This window comes from Suncus etruscus, chromosome 13 (genome assembly GCF_024139225.1).
Source record: "Suncus etruscus isolate mSunEtr1 chromosome 13, mSunEtr1.pri.cur, whole genome shotgun sequence".
In the NCBI taxonomy this organism is placed as follows: Eukaryota; Metazoa; Chordata; class Mammalia; order Eulipotyphla; family Soricidae; genus Suncus; species Suncus etruscus.
In genome coordinates this window covers 89374839-89389373 of record NC_064860.1, presented here as the reverse complement: position 1 = coordinate 89389373, position 14535 = coordinate 89374839, and positions in this window count along the sequence as shown.

Genomic DNA, 14535 nt, shown 5'->3' with positions numbered 1-14535 from the left:
TGAGTTTAAGATCATGGAAATCAGACTGAAAGGCCTTTCATGCTTTAAGTATTTAGTAAAGGTTAACTTTTATATAGAAAATCTACTTCTCCAAGTCTTACTTTTTCTTCTAGTATGACTTATTATGTATGAACTACATAAAGCTGCTGTGAAGTTAAAAGTTACTACAAGTAAAGTTATTTACCTAGTTCCCAACATTTAAGGATGTTGACTATTATTTGTTCTTTTAAAATAGTGTTGGAAGAATAGTCTCACTCATCTATGAAATTTAAGAAAAATGAAAGACGAGGCCAGAGAAATAGCACAGCTATAGGATATTTGCCTTGCACTTGGCTGTCCTGGACAGACTTGAGTTCGATCCCCAGTGTCCATATGGTCCCCCAAGCCAGGAGTGATTTCTGAGTGCATAACCAAGAGTAACCCCTGAGTGTTACCTGGTGTGGACCAAAAATCAAAAATAAATAGATACATAATATAAAAAGAAAAGAAAAGACATTATTGTAATAAAACCCAGAGGCAATAGAGATGAGGGTTCGAAGAACCTGCCCAAGATATGAAGCTTACCACAAAAAGACAAAGAGTGGTGAGTTCAGTTAGAGAAATAACTACACTAACAATTATGGTTATGGTTATGTTAATGAGTGAGAGAAGTAGAATGCCTGTCTCGAATACAGTCAGGGAGTGGGGGAAGAGGGAGATGTGGCATTGGTGGTGGGAATATTGCACTGGTGAAGCGTTGTTTTTTTTTTTAATGACTAAAACCCAACTACAAACATGTTTGTAGTCATGGTGCTTAAATAAAAATATTATTTAAAAAAAAACAGTGTTAGTATGTACAAGTACAATTTTAGTGAAATTTCAGATGCCTTCCTTTGAGTTTCAAACTGTTATTCTAAAAATACAAGTGGAATTGAGAGGTCCAGGCCTCACTACCTGCTTTATCCTGAGATAATCAATCTAGCATTTACCACATAGTATCACATAGTATTATAAGAAGTCTTCATATCTCTGCATCTGAGCCCCAACTATAGCAGGAACCTTCAATCAGATCAACTAGATAAAAAAAATTATTAGATCACATCCTTTATACACACCATCCAGCTGGTAGAGACACTTGCCTCCTTTACTTCCTCTATAACAATAAGATAGCTACTAAATGCTAACCAGAGAAAGGGGAAGCCAAGAAAGGAGGGGATTGAAGAATAATGTCAGGGGTATCTATATAATGCCTGGGAATTGGCTTTTAAATTTTGTTTTGTTTTGTTTTGTGCCAGTGCCTTTCGTTTTGTTTTGTTTTTGCTTTGGGCCACACCCGGTGACTCTCAGGGGTTACTCCTGGCTATGCACTTAGAAATCCCTCCTAGCTTGGGGATTCATATGGGATGCCTGAGGATCAAACTGAAGTCCCTTCTGGGTCAGCTGCATGCAGGGAAATGCCCTACCACTGTGCCACTGCTCTTGCCCCTGGGCTTTTAAATTATTAATGAACCATTGGGGAAGATTGAAAAAGGAAAAGCCAAAAAGTAAATCAATAAAAAGGAAAAGAAATTCTCGTAGAAAAAGTAGGAATATGGAAAAGGCAGAGTGGTGATGGGTAGGCCTGGAGGGTGGAGGGCTGACAGCAGAAAGCACTTTTTAAGGTTACTTTTAGAAGATCATTAAAATAAGTCATTTTTGTTAATGATAAAAGGAAAAGTCATTTGGCAATGGGAGACAAAGAGAGTCACTGAGTGTAGGAACTGGATTGCCTGCCAACCTGTCGTTATAATCACTCTTTATAGGGAGTTCTCCAATAATTGATAATTCAATTCAACTCATGAACATCTTTTCTTTTAAGGAGATAACCTTATTTAAAGCTCCTTTTTTATTGAATTCTAACTGCATGCACAGGTATTATACTATCCTCTTTAAAGGATCATATTTTTATGCATAAAGACTAAAGTCAGTAATTTTCTACTGAGTAAACCTTATTGAGTTAAGGCATGTAACAGACTATCCTAGCACTGTGGATCTTAGAAGGTATCAGCATCATTTGTCTACCCAGTCGTGCCCCTAATTAAGAGCATCTTGCAGCATTTCCCAGATTTGTGCTATTCACTGGGCCTTGCAACTATTTCACTTACAGCCTTGAGACACATGTTCCAGCTTGTTTGGAATTATTTAAGTGCTTGATAATTTCCCCCTTCCACTGTTGACATCTGGATAAATCCATTCTCATTTTCAGGCACTTTGTCTCCAATTTTAATAATGAAAGAGGAATTGTCAAGAGATTCTTAGTATTTGTTTACTCAGAGGAATATTAATAGTTCTTCTTATTACTTGCATCATGGTTTCCTAGCAATAGGAGCCTTTAAAAGTAAACATGCATAATCACTGAACTTGATGAAGAACTCAAGTGAATCTAATCAATTATGATGACACCAACTTGAAAAACAGTAGGGATTGCTAACATGAAAATAATTGAACTCTTAACAGTTTACTTAGTAGGTATTACTTAAGTTCTTCTGATAATTAAGGCACTAAAATGTCGTGCTAGTATGGAGTTCAAAGAAAATGGTTTCTGTGCTTCATCACCCCAGAAGTTGTCTGAACTCATTGAAAGAGATGAATACATAGTGATAGATTTTTTTTTGTGGCCTGCAATGAGAGTGTGTCTTCTCATATCAGGGCATCATCTAAGTAAATAATAACCCTCGCCTCTTTTTACCAACAATGGCTACTTTGCAAATTTTCATCTGTGCTCCCCAATGGTACTATCATTTATTCCAGTTTTGCAAGTCTCCAATTCACTAAGCAGTTTAGAAAGCAAGTTTCCTTTGCATATTAAAACATATGCACAAATATCTTCAAAGATCGCACAAATGCTTGCTGAATAATAATTCAAGTAGTTAATACTGATTGCAATTTTATAGACATTGTTTTGACTTTTATTTATATACATTTTCAGACAAGCTTCGGAGAGAAAATAAAAAATGCATTAGGATAAAGACTAGAACATAATGTCTAGTTAAGGAAATGTCAGTGGCAAAAGACTTAAAATTGGGGCTGGAGGATAGCACAGAGGTAGAAAGTTTGCCTTGCAAATGGTGGAACTGCGATGAACCCAGGCTCAATCTCTGGCATCCGATATGGTCCCTCGAGCCTGCTAGAAGCAATTTCTGAGTACAGAGCCATGAGTAAGCCCTGAGTGCTGCCGGGTGTAGCCCCAAAACAACAACAGCAACAACAATAACAACAAAGACTTAAACTTGAATAGAACAACAACAAAAAGATATTTGTAAAAAGTTTGTTGAAAAATCTTATGGTCTTAGTACTTAGGTACTAAATCTAAGCCTCGGGAGGTACTATAACAAAAACTCTATTTAGAATATAAGTTACTAATTTCTTTCTTTCCCTGGTTCCATATTGCTGCTTATCATCCTCGTAACTCCTGCTATCTTGATGATTCTGCAGATTCAGCAGGCATGAGGCACCACATTACCATGATAATTTACATGAGCATGTCAATTTCAATCACCCTAATTTGTGTCACTTCATTCAAACAAAAAGTTTAAATCAGAGTGGCACCTAAATTCTAAATCTGAAATCCTCAGAAAGACATCTTGATTGGGTCAGATGCCCATATCTGGTCTAGTTAGTTGGGCCAGGATACTGTTGTCTTTTTGCAGAGACAGCAGTTTGTGGTTCATTACTGCAAATGAGGAAGACACCTCCCAGAGAAGTATTTGAGCTCAACAGGCATTGCTATCTACTAAATACAGATAATCCACTATTTATAGGATACATTAGAACTTGGTGATCAATTGAACAGGGATGTGAAGAAAAAAAAAAGAAAATTAGAGATGACTTTAGGGGTCAAATTTGGAAGTCCCTTAAAAGGTCAAAGCTTAGATCCCCTTTTTTGAATTAGAAAGCTGAGAATGATGGGAATGAAGCAGTTTTGAAAAGAAAATATGAGAAAAAGTCCTTTACTCTCAAGAAAAAAATAGTTTTGTTTAAGGCATAGGTGATGGGGCCGGAGAGATAGCATGGAGGTAAGGTGTTTGCCTTTCATGCAGGAGGTCATCAGTTTGAATCCCAGTGTCCCATATGGTCCCCCGTGCCTGCCAGGAGCAATTTCTGAGCCTGGAGCCAGGAATAACCCCTGAGCACTGCCGGGTGTGACCCAAAAACCACAAAAAACAAACAAACAAACAAAAGGCATAAGTGAGCAGTGAGCTTGATTCGTAGCTTTATACACTCACCTCTTCCTTTGACTTCCACAATCCCCCTATTTTCCCTTACTCTAATCTCTGCTCTATGGCCAGCTATTCCCCTTTCTGGGGAGTGAATATCTTTTTCCTACAAATTTCCCTGAAAAGCAGTCATTACTGAAAACAAAAGAAACTTCATCTTGCCCAATCTAGTTGCAATCAATTTCTCTAAAAGGACCAAGAGTGTGTTTGCCCTACTCATCATTGTACATGTTGTCTCTACTGCCACACCAAAACTCTTCATGAGCAAGAGCAGATAATTGATAAATGTAATGATGAGATGACAGATATTTTTAGAAACACATCTACAAAATATCTAGAGACAAAGAGTACTGGAGAAAATACAGCCGTACAACAATAGCTATTTTTGGTTGTTTGTTTTGGGGCCACATCCTACCATGCTCAGGGGTTACCTGTCTCTCCACTCAGAACTCCTTGAAGGGTTAGAGGACCATATAGAATACTGGGATCAATTGCTAAGATTGGTTGCATGCAAAACAAATGCCCTACTTCTGTGACAGCCCACACAATAGCTAATACTAACTAAGGATAGGAGGAACAACACATATGTATACATATGCATACACATATATGTGCAATATAATAGAATGCTCAATTAAAAACATCAATAAAATAACGAATTTTTTGTTTTGTTTTTGGGCCACACCCTGTGGTGCTCAGAGGCTACTTCTGGCTATGCTGCTCAGAAATCGCTCCTGGCTCGAGGGACCATATGGGACGCCGGGAATGGAACCCAAGTCTTTCCTGGGTCAGCCACGTGCAAGGCAAACACCCTACCACTGTGCTATTGCTCTGGCTCTAAAATAGCTAATTTTTAAACTAGAGATTTTATTCTTAAATGAATGTGAGATCAATGTTTCTCAACCTTTTTCTATGCTCCCCCTTCTAATCTTGTATCCTTCCTATAGCTCCCACTTTTCATTCTGCTGGGTAGCTAGTCAGTCTCATACCACTTATTACCTTTTACTTGTGGCCACTTGGAATATCCTGGGAGCAAAAAACAGGCCATGTGGCACAGTTGAGAAACACTGCTCTATGTTTAAAGTAAGATGACCAACTAGCTCCAAATTATCTGGAAGTTTCTTATTTGCTCACTGAAAATCTTCAAGTACCAGTGAAAATCTCCATCCCCAAATAACAGGGATGGTGATGACACAGCTGGAGCCATTTCCTACAATTCAGACATTGACATAATTCCTATTCAAAGACCTCTGTTTTGATTAATATTACCAAGATGAAATGCATATATCCAACTCTTCACATACAGCCTTTCCATGCCTTGTTTTTACCTTTCTAATGAGGTGACCGAGTCTCATGAAATTTAGAAATTGCAATATGTCAGTGGAAATGAAAGAGTGGAGGTTAATATATTTATCTCAGAGTGGTGCCAGTGGAATAGGGGGTTTTGTACTTATTCATTCAGTCACTACAAAAGTGAACATTAGAACAGAACAAGAGCTATTTGGCTGTACTCAAAATTAAATAAAAAGACACAGGAAAGTCTTTCTGGTTTTTCTTCATTGATAGTAATGTAGTCTAAATTCTCTGTGAATGATCAGTAGTTATTGAAAAAGTTGTATATTTATTGCCAGTCTATTAGTTGTCTGCCCAAGTCATCAATTTTCTGATGAGAGGAGTTGTACAAATATCCCTATTTGAATGGGAGAGACCAATTGGGGAGGGGGAATCCCAGCATGATTTGTTAATAGCATCTTTTTTTTCTCTCAAACATGTACATACTCCTGTGCAAAGACCAAGATCTCTAATTATAGACAACTACTTTGACAACCACAACTATGCAGAATGTTCTCAGGCAATATAAATAGACCCATGTTTATTATAGAGTCTATAATAAACATGGCCTAAACTTGTAGTTGATCCCATGACAGTATTCTTCTAAAATGGAGAAATTCTGTATTTCTTAGGTCAAAGGAATTCCTTTATAATTTTTCCAATACTTGCTGTACTATGAAAAATAAAATAAAATCAGCTTGCCACACAAGTCCCCCCTCCCTTTTTTCCTTTTTCTTTCTTTCTTCTATTAAATTTATATTTATGGCCTCTTGACAGGGGCTCCTCCCCTCTTTTTTTGTCTTTCTTTTTTTCTTTTCTTTTTTTTCAACAGAACCATAGAACATGAATCATCTCATTCTGCTTCATAAATTAAGAAAAAAAGTGGATGGTAGATTCCAGGGCAAAGATCCCCACAAATATTGAATGGAAAAATAATTAAATGATCAGATCAGCCCTAAATACCCAAATCAAAGTCAATGACAATAGAATCAAGAGATTCAAACTACAACAAGCTATACATTAAAGGAATTTGTCACACTAGCAGTCCAGGGGCGAGGGAGATCAACACTGGTGGTGGGAATGGCCCTCATTCACTGTCTCTATGTACCTTCAATATAACTGTGAAAGACTTGTAATTCACCTTGGTCTCAGTAAAAACAAAAACAAAAACAAAAAAAAAGTTAGTGCGGGGCTGGAGTGATAGCACAGCAGTCGGGCTTTTTCCTTGCATGCAGCTGACCTGAGATGGATCTCGGTTCAATTCTCGGCATTTCATATGTTCTCCTGATTTCTGAGTTCAGAGCCAGGAGTAGCCCCTGAGCACTGACAAGTGTGGCCCCAAAACCAAAACCAAAACCAAAAAAAGTGTACATACAATATATGGTATGTAAAAACTATGTCCAGGGACTAGCTCTGGTACTGCATATAGTCTTCCAAATACCACCAGAAGTAAGTCCTGAATATCGGCCACACCCCAAATAAACAAAATGAAACAAAAGCCACAGCCAGTTTTTTTCCAGATAGTTAATATGTTCATCATACTATGACCATATGTGTATGGCTCCCAGAGCCCAGTTGTCTCATATGAATAAAGAAGTCAAGTTCTCAATGTTAGAAGGGGTCACTGGGCCCAGAGTTGAGGTAATCAGAGTAGCAGGTCCTCACCTCCTAGTGAACCTTTGTGAATTCTCCTTTCCTCACCTCACCCCACATTCTAGCCCTGTTCTTTCACTCTCAACTTCCTAAAAATATTTCCAAGTATATTAAAATATACAGAGGTCTCAAACACCTTTTGACAAAAGGGTCAGAAAATTCACAATAAGTAAATTTACTTTTTCCTTTGGAAAGGACTATCTTTAGGTCTGTATTTATCTGTGTTTCTTTACCCCAACTAAATCATGCCTTTTTTTTAACGGCAAATTTAATTAGTTTATTATTTGGAGTGCTTGTTTTGATTTTAAGGAGTTGATGGCTGGTAAGGTGCATAAGGATATTAAGCTATGTGTATTGCCTGCAGTAAAGGAACACAGAGGTTAGAGGGACATTGGATTCATGGACGAGACTAAAGAGGAAGGATGAGAATCATCCCACTCAGGCATGTCCTCTCATGTTCTCATTTTCTGGCCAGACAATTACCAGTTGCTTCCCATTTCTTGGCACAAGTTTCTCCCTTTTAGTGCTGCTTTCCACACAGACTGTTACTTTTATAGGTTTCAATATACTTAGTTGTCTGTAGTCAGGAAATTCGACACAGCTGTCTGCTTTGTGTCATGATTATGATCTTTTAGTCCTTGGATGCTAGATGCGGAACTCCTTTTAAAACATCTGTTAATGATCAGAGCAGAAGCTACAAATTGAATCGGATCATCGTGGAAGGGAGTGAGAGGTAACTTTTTCCACCCACTCATCTCCTGTTTCTGGTCCCCAAACACTGATCTTTAGGTATTCTTCCAGGAAGAATGTGTTCTCACACACTCACATAGGCATGTATTTTCAGATTTCTTCTGCATCCGGAATGTACTTCCTGAGTTCTTCTGTCTGCTTAGTGCAAGCCCCCAGGAAGTCACACAGAGTGAGGCAAAGAAATTTTCTCATAAATACAGACTCCAAGCTTATCTCCCTGACTACAGCTTTTCCCTGTTCCATCCCACCCTACGCTTACTGCCAGAGCCATTTTCCTAAAATACTACTCTCCTCGAGTTCCTGTATAATCTGCCATGTTTCTAGAGACAATTTCTGTGTCTCTATGACCAAATCTCAGAGTTTTATTTTCTGCCATTCTACTTATTTCAATGTTTGTTACCATTTTAATTTTATAAGCCCTGAATCCAAGCGTCCACCTGTAGAAAGATCAATTTTTGTTCTTTGCTCCTGAGAGATGCCATAGTCCCATGAGTGGGCTTTGGCTCATTAACCTCCTTTGAATATGCCATTTTCCACTCTTCACTAACGTAGGAAATATTCTTATGGATTGGGACTAGTTCTTGGACTGTGTAAGGGAGGTAATGGAACCCAGAAAGTTTAAGTGTTTCTGCAAGCCACATGCTTAATTTCTGGTACAGATAAAACCAATTCTTAGTTTGGATCACTAATTTTTGTTTTAAGGACATTCCATCAAGCAATATTGCAAAGGTGGTTTCATGGAACTCCCCACACCTTTCTTAATAAAAGAGTAAAGTAAGTGCTGCAAATTGTATTGGTTAATTATTTGGGCATGTTGATTGTCACCATTTCTGAGCTAGAAGGTGATATCGTTTATTCTGGAAGGGCAGAGATTATACTGCAAAGTCAGCACCTGAGCTAAGCAACCTGGTCTACCCTTTGCTCTCTTTACAGCTGCAAAATGGAGCTCGACATACGTGTGCAAGTTTACACAAAGAGAAAAAATACTTAAGACTTCTGTTGGTTAGAAATATTACTATGACCCAGATTCCATTTTTCCTTTGTGTTCTCAAATATAAAAGGAAACAATGAAAAGTAAAAGAAGAGAAGTGTTTGGTGTTAGAATGAATACTCATGAATTTTAGCTTTAATAATTTGCCCAGAAATTCATTTCCTCCAAGGTTCAACCTTCCTACTTTGTGCCAGTGATCTTTCCTGCTACCTCCTCACTGCACTCAGCACAACATGACTTCCTTCCACCAGCACAAGTTGCTCATTTCTGACTCAGATCCATCTTCCTAAGTGTCTGTCTTCTAATTTTAAAGTAAAGTAAAATATTATTTGCCTTCTAAAAATGTTATAGGTCATAGAGGTTATGTCTTCATGCTCAGCTGATAGTGGCTTTGCTGGAGTCTGATGTAATTAAGTCTAACTTTGTCATAAACTTGAGAAATTGGAAAAAAGGAAGGAGCTTCTTGGTACTTTAAGAGAACAAGTCTAGTGATTGATTTTTAGCAAACGTGTCTCATTTTAATGTCTCCTGCCTTATTTCCACTTTTCCGCTTTCTATGCTTAATCACTTCCTGAGTGAATCTTTTCAGCCTGCTTATAAACCTCTGCCTATTGTCTGGACCACTTTTAGAGGGATATACCTGGAGTAAGTTGGAGAGGGAGCAGGTTTCATTTAGAAGTGAGGTTTAGCTGCTTCTGTCACAGGTTCTGTGACCTCCTCCATAAGACTTGGAGCAGCTGCTGGCTTCACTTTAATGTTTTCAGGTGACTACTTAAATATTTGATTGGTTAAAAAGAGCCGTCGATTCTGAAGCCTAACTTATTATTTTAGGGATTAATCTATCTATTTTGCTATGAACCTCTAACTGAATTAGTGAGAAACTCTCCTGGTCAGGGTCAGGATTTATGTATTCACAAGGAACAGGAGATGTGGGGTGTGGGGGGATAGCCCAATGCTATGCCCTATTCACTTGCCCATAAGGCAGATTTTTCTTCAATAATCATTATTTAGACCTCATAGGAGTATCCCCAGTTAAAGTTATTAAGAAAAACAGAAAACAAAACAAAACTCAGTATCAGTGGATAGCATAATACAGATGTCCGAGAACTTCACTATATGTAGTCAGTGCACCAAGGAATAAAGACTGAAAGACTCCAGCAAGGCAGAAATTATTTCCTGTTGGTTTCATAGTTTTCTAATGTTGAAAATTGGCCTCTCACTGTTTTCTAAATTAGTAAGGTCACTCTGTAAACACTAAACAAAAGATAATTGGGAGACATGTTCACCCCATGATTAATAATTTTGGTAGGTATGGGAAAGGATAAAGGTTAGTGAGGATTTAGCCTCGAGATGAAGATTGCACTCTACACTAAAATCTCTAAATAGGTCTTACATGTTCCCCTCTCTATTTGTGTATGTCGCTTATATTCTGAAGTCGGCTAATTTTAGAATTAGAAGTCAGATTCTCAGTGTAATCCAGCACCAAGACACCTTCATGTCTTAGTTCTAACATTGTACAATAGTGCCACATAAATATTGAGTGTTGTTGTAGTGTGCAGAATTAATCAGCATTAGACCTTAATGTGACCAATTATAACTCAGGCCAGTTATATTTCCATCACAGACCAGTCCTGGATCAGTTCCCAGTTTCTGGTCGCTGGATTTCATTACTATGATTGGATTTTAGGGAAGCTAATTATAATCCATCAAATCAAATACAATAAGAGAACATCCCAGAGGTCAAAATCGGTCATGTGGAAGCTTATCACAGGAAAGTGCATGACAAAAGACAAGATAATAGTGGTGCCAGGAAGAAAATAAATATTGGCCAAAGTATTAGTGATAATTGGATGATACCTTTAGAGAGTCAGCACCATAAATAATCACTTAAAATGTAACAGCGCATGTCGTTTTATTAAATTTCTTTTTGCCAAACCATTATTTTCCCATAGAAAAGCATTGATGGCAAAAAAAAACAAGAGTCAGCAAAAGTTTTCCATTCCCCAGGAGTAGTAGATAAATGTAGCTTGCTTTTTTGAACCAAAGTCAAAAAAATAGTAGCATCATTGAGTATTCGACAAGCAGTCTTGGACTCAAATACCTGTCTGTAATCCTCATCAGTTGTTTACTTAGTTAAAAATCATTTTGCCTTATGGTGACTCAGTTTTTTCATCTGTCAAATGAGATAATTTTTTCCCTGTCTACAGGTCTTTGTCTCCTGGTCCCCAAGAAACCAAATGAGACACTCAGTGTTACAAACAAACACAATATGAGCTAGAGAGCTAGTATATTGAGTATGGCATAGCCTTGTAACCTGAACTTAATTTCCAACACTGTATATTCCCTGAGCACAAATATGTGTTCTGAGCACTGGTCCAAGAGTAAGCCCTGAGTATTCTGCCCCCAAAAAACAAAACCCAAAACCAAACCAAAACCAAACACTGTAATATGATTTTTTGAAAAGAAATCTGAGTTACTAGATGTCAGGGAGAATGTGCACTTTTAATGGTATATATAAAAAAAACAGCAATGATATATATACATACATACACACATATATAGATATATATAAAATACGAGCAAAGAACCAAAACAATGCATATTGGAATGGAGGTGAAGGAAAAGAGACCCTCATTCATTGCTGCTGAGAATGTCAACTGATCCAGCTTTTTTTGGGAAAACATTATAGACACTTCTAAAATAAATAAGAATTGAGCTTCTATACTTCAAGAGTCCCAAAACTATTCAGAAAATAGATTTGCATGCCTATGTTCATTGCGGCTCTGTTCTCAATAGCCAAAAATCTTCAAATGTCCAACAACAGATGAATAGATAAAGGAACTATGATACATAGTATGGTACATACATAAACACAGTGAAACACTACATAGCTATAACAAAAAATGAAATCATGCAATTTGGTACTACTTGAATGGATCTGGAGAGTATCATTCTGAGTGAAGTTAGTCAGAAAGAGAAGGGATGGGGCCGGAGTGGTGGCAAGCCAGGAGCGATTTTTGAGCGTATAGCCAAGAGTAATCCCTGAGCGTCACTGGGTGTGGCCCAAAAAACAATAATGACAACAACAACAACAACAAAGAAAAGGGGGGTATAAGGGATAGAACACAGCAGCACTGAAACAATGGTGCAGGAAAGCAGATATTCTGGTGATGAATGTAATATTGGAATGTTTTATACATGAATTCATACCAATAACAGTTTTGTAAATCATGGTGCCTAAAACAAAATTAAAAAATGCAAAGATACATTCCAAAGCCAAATGCAAATAAATATCTTATATTAAATGGGTAAATCATCTATTTAAAATAACTAAAAACTAAATGTACTGTTTCTCAAATATTATAGAAAAAAATATATAATGAATGTTTGGGCTGAGTTTATATCTCTAAATTATTCCATTAGGAGTTGCTTTTGTTTTTTGCCAAGTTACACTGTACTTTATTGATAGTACAATAACAAAGTAGAGCACTCAGCCTGTCCTTTTCTTTAGAAAGTTATGGGATAAAGCTATTTTGGCAAGGAAATTCTTTTTTTTTTTTTTTTTTTGGTTTTGGGCCACACCCGGCGGTGTTCAGGGGTTACTCCTGGCTGTCTGCTCAGAAATAGCTCCTGGCAGGCACGGGGGACCATATGGGACACCGGGATTCGAACTAACCACCTTTAGTCTGGATTGGCTGCTTGCAAGGCAAAGCCACTGTGCTATCTCTCCGGCCCGGCAAGGAAATTCTTAAGTGTTGGATGATTAAGGGAAGGATGAAGAGCAGCTGAAAACTTCTCTCTTCCTCTAGTGCTCCAGATCGGGCTGTTGGTTCTGGGGAGCTTACTTCTTGGTGGCCTTCTGGACCATCAGGTCAGCCACCCTGATTCTAATGTAATTGTCACACTAGGGAATGAGTTTAACAAAGTGATCTTGAGGACAATGCCAGTTCCAGGCTTGAAATAGGTGGAGTGGGAATCATTGTTAAAGTTACAAGACATATCTTGGTCCTGTGTAAACTAGGATATCCTTGAAGGGCCCCCCAGAGGGCCTGTTTCATCACCTTCTTGATATAATCATATTTGGCAGCTTTCTTGCGGGAACAGAATAGAGACAGAACTAACATGCTTTTAGTGGGGACATGAAGTTCATTATAGTCAGCTTCCCCTTCAATTCAGGAGTGACCTCATTTTGTATGGTTAATATTTTTTTCTTTTGGGTGCTGAAGAGACATAAAACAGAAGGTAAGGCATTTTTCATGCATGATGCTAACCATGGTTCAAATCCCCAGCATCACATATGGTTTTCTGAGAACTGCCAAGAGTCACTCCTATGCACAAAGCTGGACTGACCTTACATCCCTGCCCCAATTTTTATTTTTCTTTGTACATTTCTTTCTAGCTTCTGAAAATAAACATATTACATTTCTGTTTGAAAATATATGTAATCATCTATGATTTTTATTGTTTTTGTTTTTTTTTCGGGCCACACCCGCTTGATGCTCAGGGGTTACTCCTGGCTAAGCGCTCAGAAATTGCCCCTGGCTTGGGGGGACCATATGAGACGCCGGGGGATCGAACCACGGTCCTTCCTTGGCTAGCGCTTGCAAGGCAGACACCTTACCTCTAGCACCACCTCACCGGCCCCCATCTAAGATATTTAAAATGTAGACATGCCTCCAGAGTTTGAAGAGGAGAAAAGACCCCACATGATAAAGCAACTGCTCCTATTTTGTTAATATGAAAGTCAGAAACAAAATCCCAGAGGCAAACACAAAGAAATTGCTGTCTGCATTGCTATCTCTGCAATTATCCCTGAAGGAAAAAAATTAAAAGCTGGTTAGACTTATTTATTTCATCTTCAATAATGTCCCTATTAAGGATTGCAGGGAGGGTAAAGGTTTCAGAAAAAAAATTTTCACGTTGTTCTCCAGGATGATAAAAGCACTAATTGTCAGGCAGGTAATAAACCTAATCTTTGAGAAAAAAGGTGGAGGAGAGTTAAACATCTCAGTTAGAAAAAAAAAAAACAAAACATTCTTAATGGAAGAGATGTGATTAGAAGGATAGGTGATCTAATTTCATTTTGTGAGTCATTATTCTAATGACTGTCGCTAATCAGCTATGTGGCTACGGACAACTCTCTTAATCTTTTTTCTTAGAGTGAAATGGGGGTTGGGAGTGGGAGAGTACCAGGCAATAATCAAGTTTCTTTCAAGTGATAACATACAACTTGAAAATGCAAAGTATTTATTTACTTTAGCAGGCATAAAAGGGTTTGAAATGAGTATTTAAAAAAAAAAGTCTATTTTCTGTTATAACACAAAGAAGAATTAGTTTTTGAAAAAGAGCAAAGTAATATATACAATGCAAAATCAGTCAGATAAGAATACAGAATCCTCTTGCTCAGCGCTTTCAGTGAGGGATTTGTTGTAATCAGAGAAAGAAAGAATGGAGCACATTATCGAGTGTGATGGTAAAAAAGTGTAGCAAACAAAATTCTTTGCAGAGATAAGCATGATGAAGGAAGAGGTGAAAGAGGCTGAAGTTCACTTACCTTCATAGTCACTCCATCCC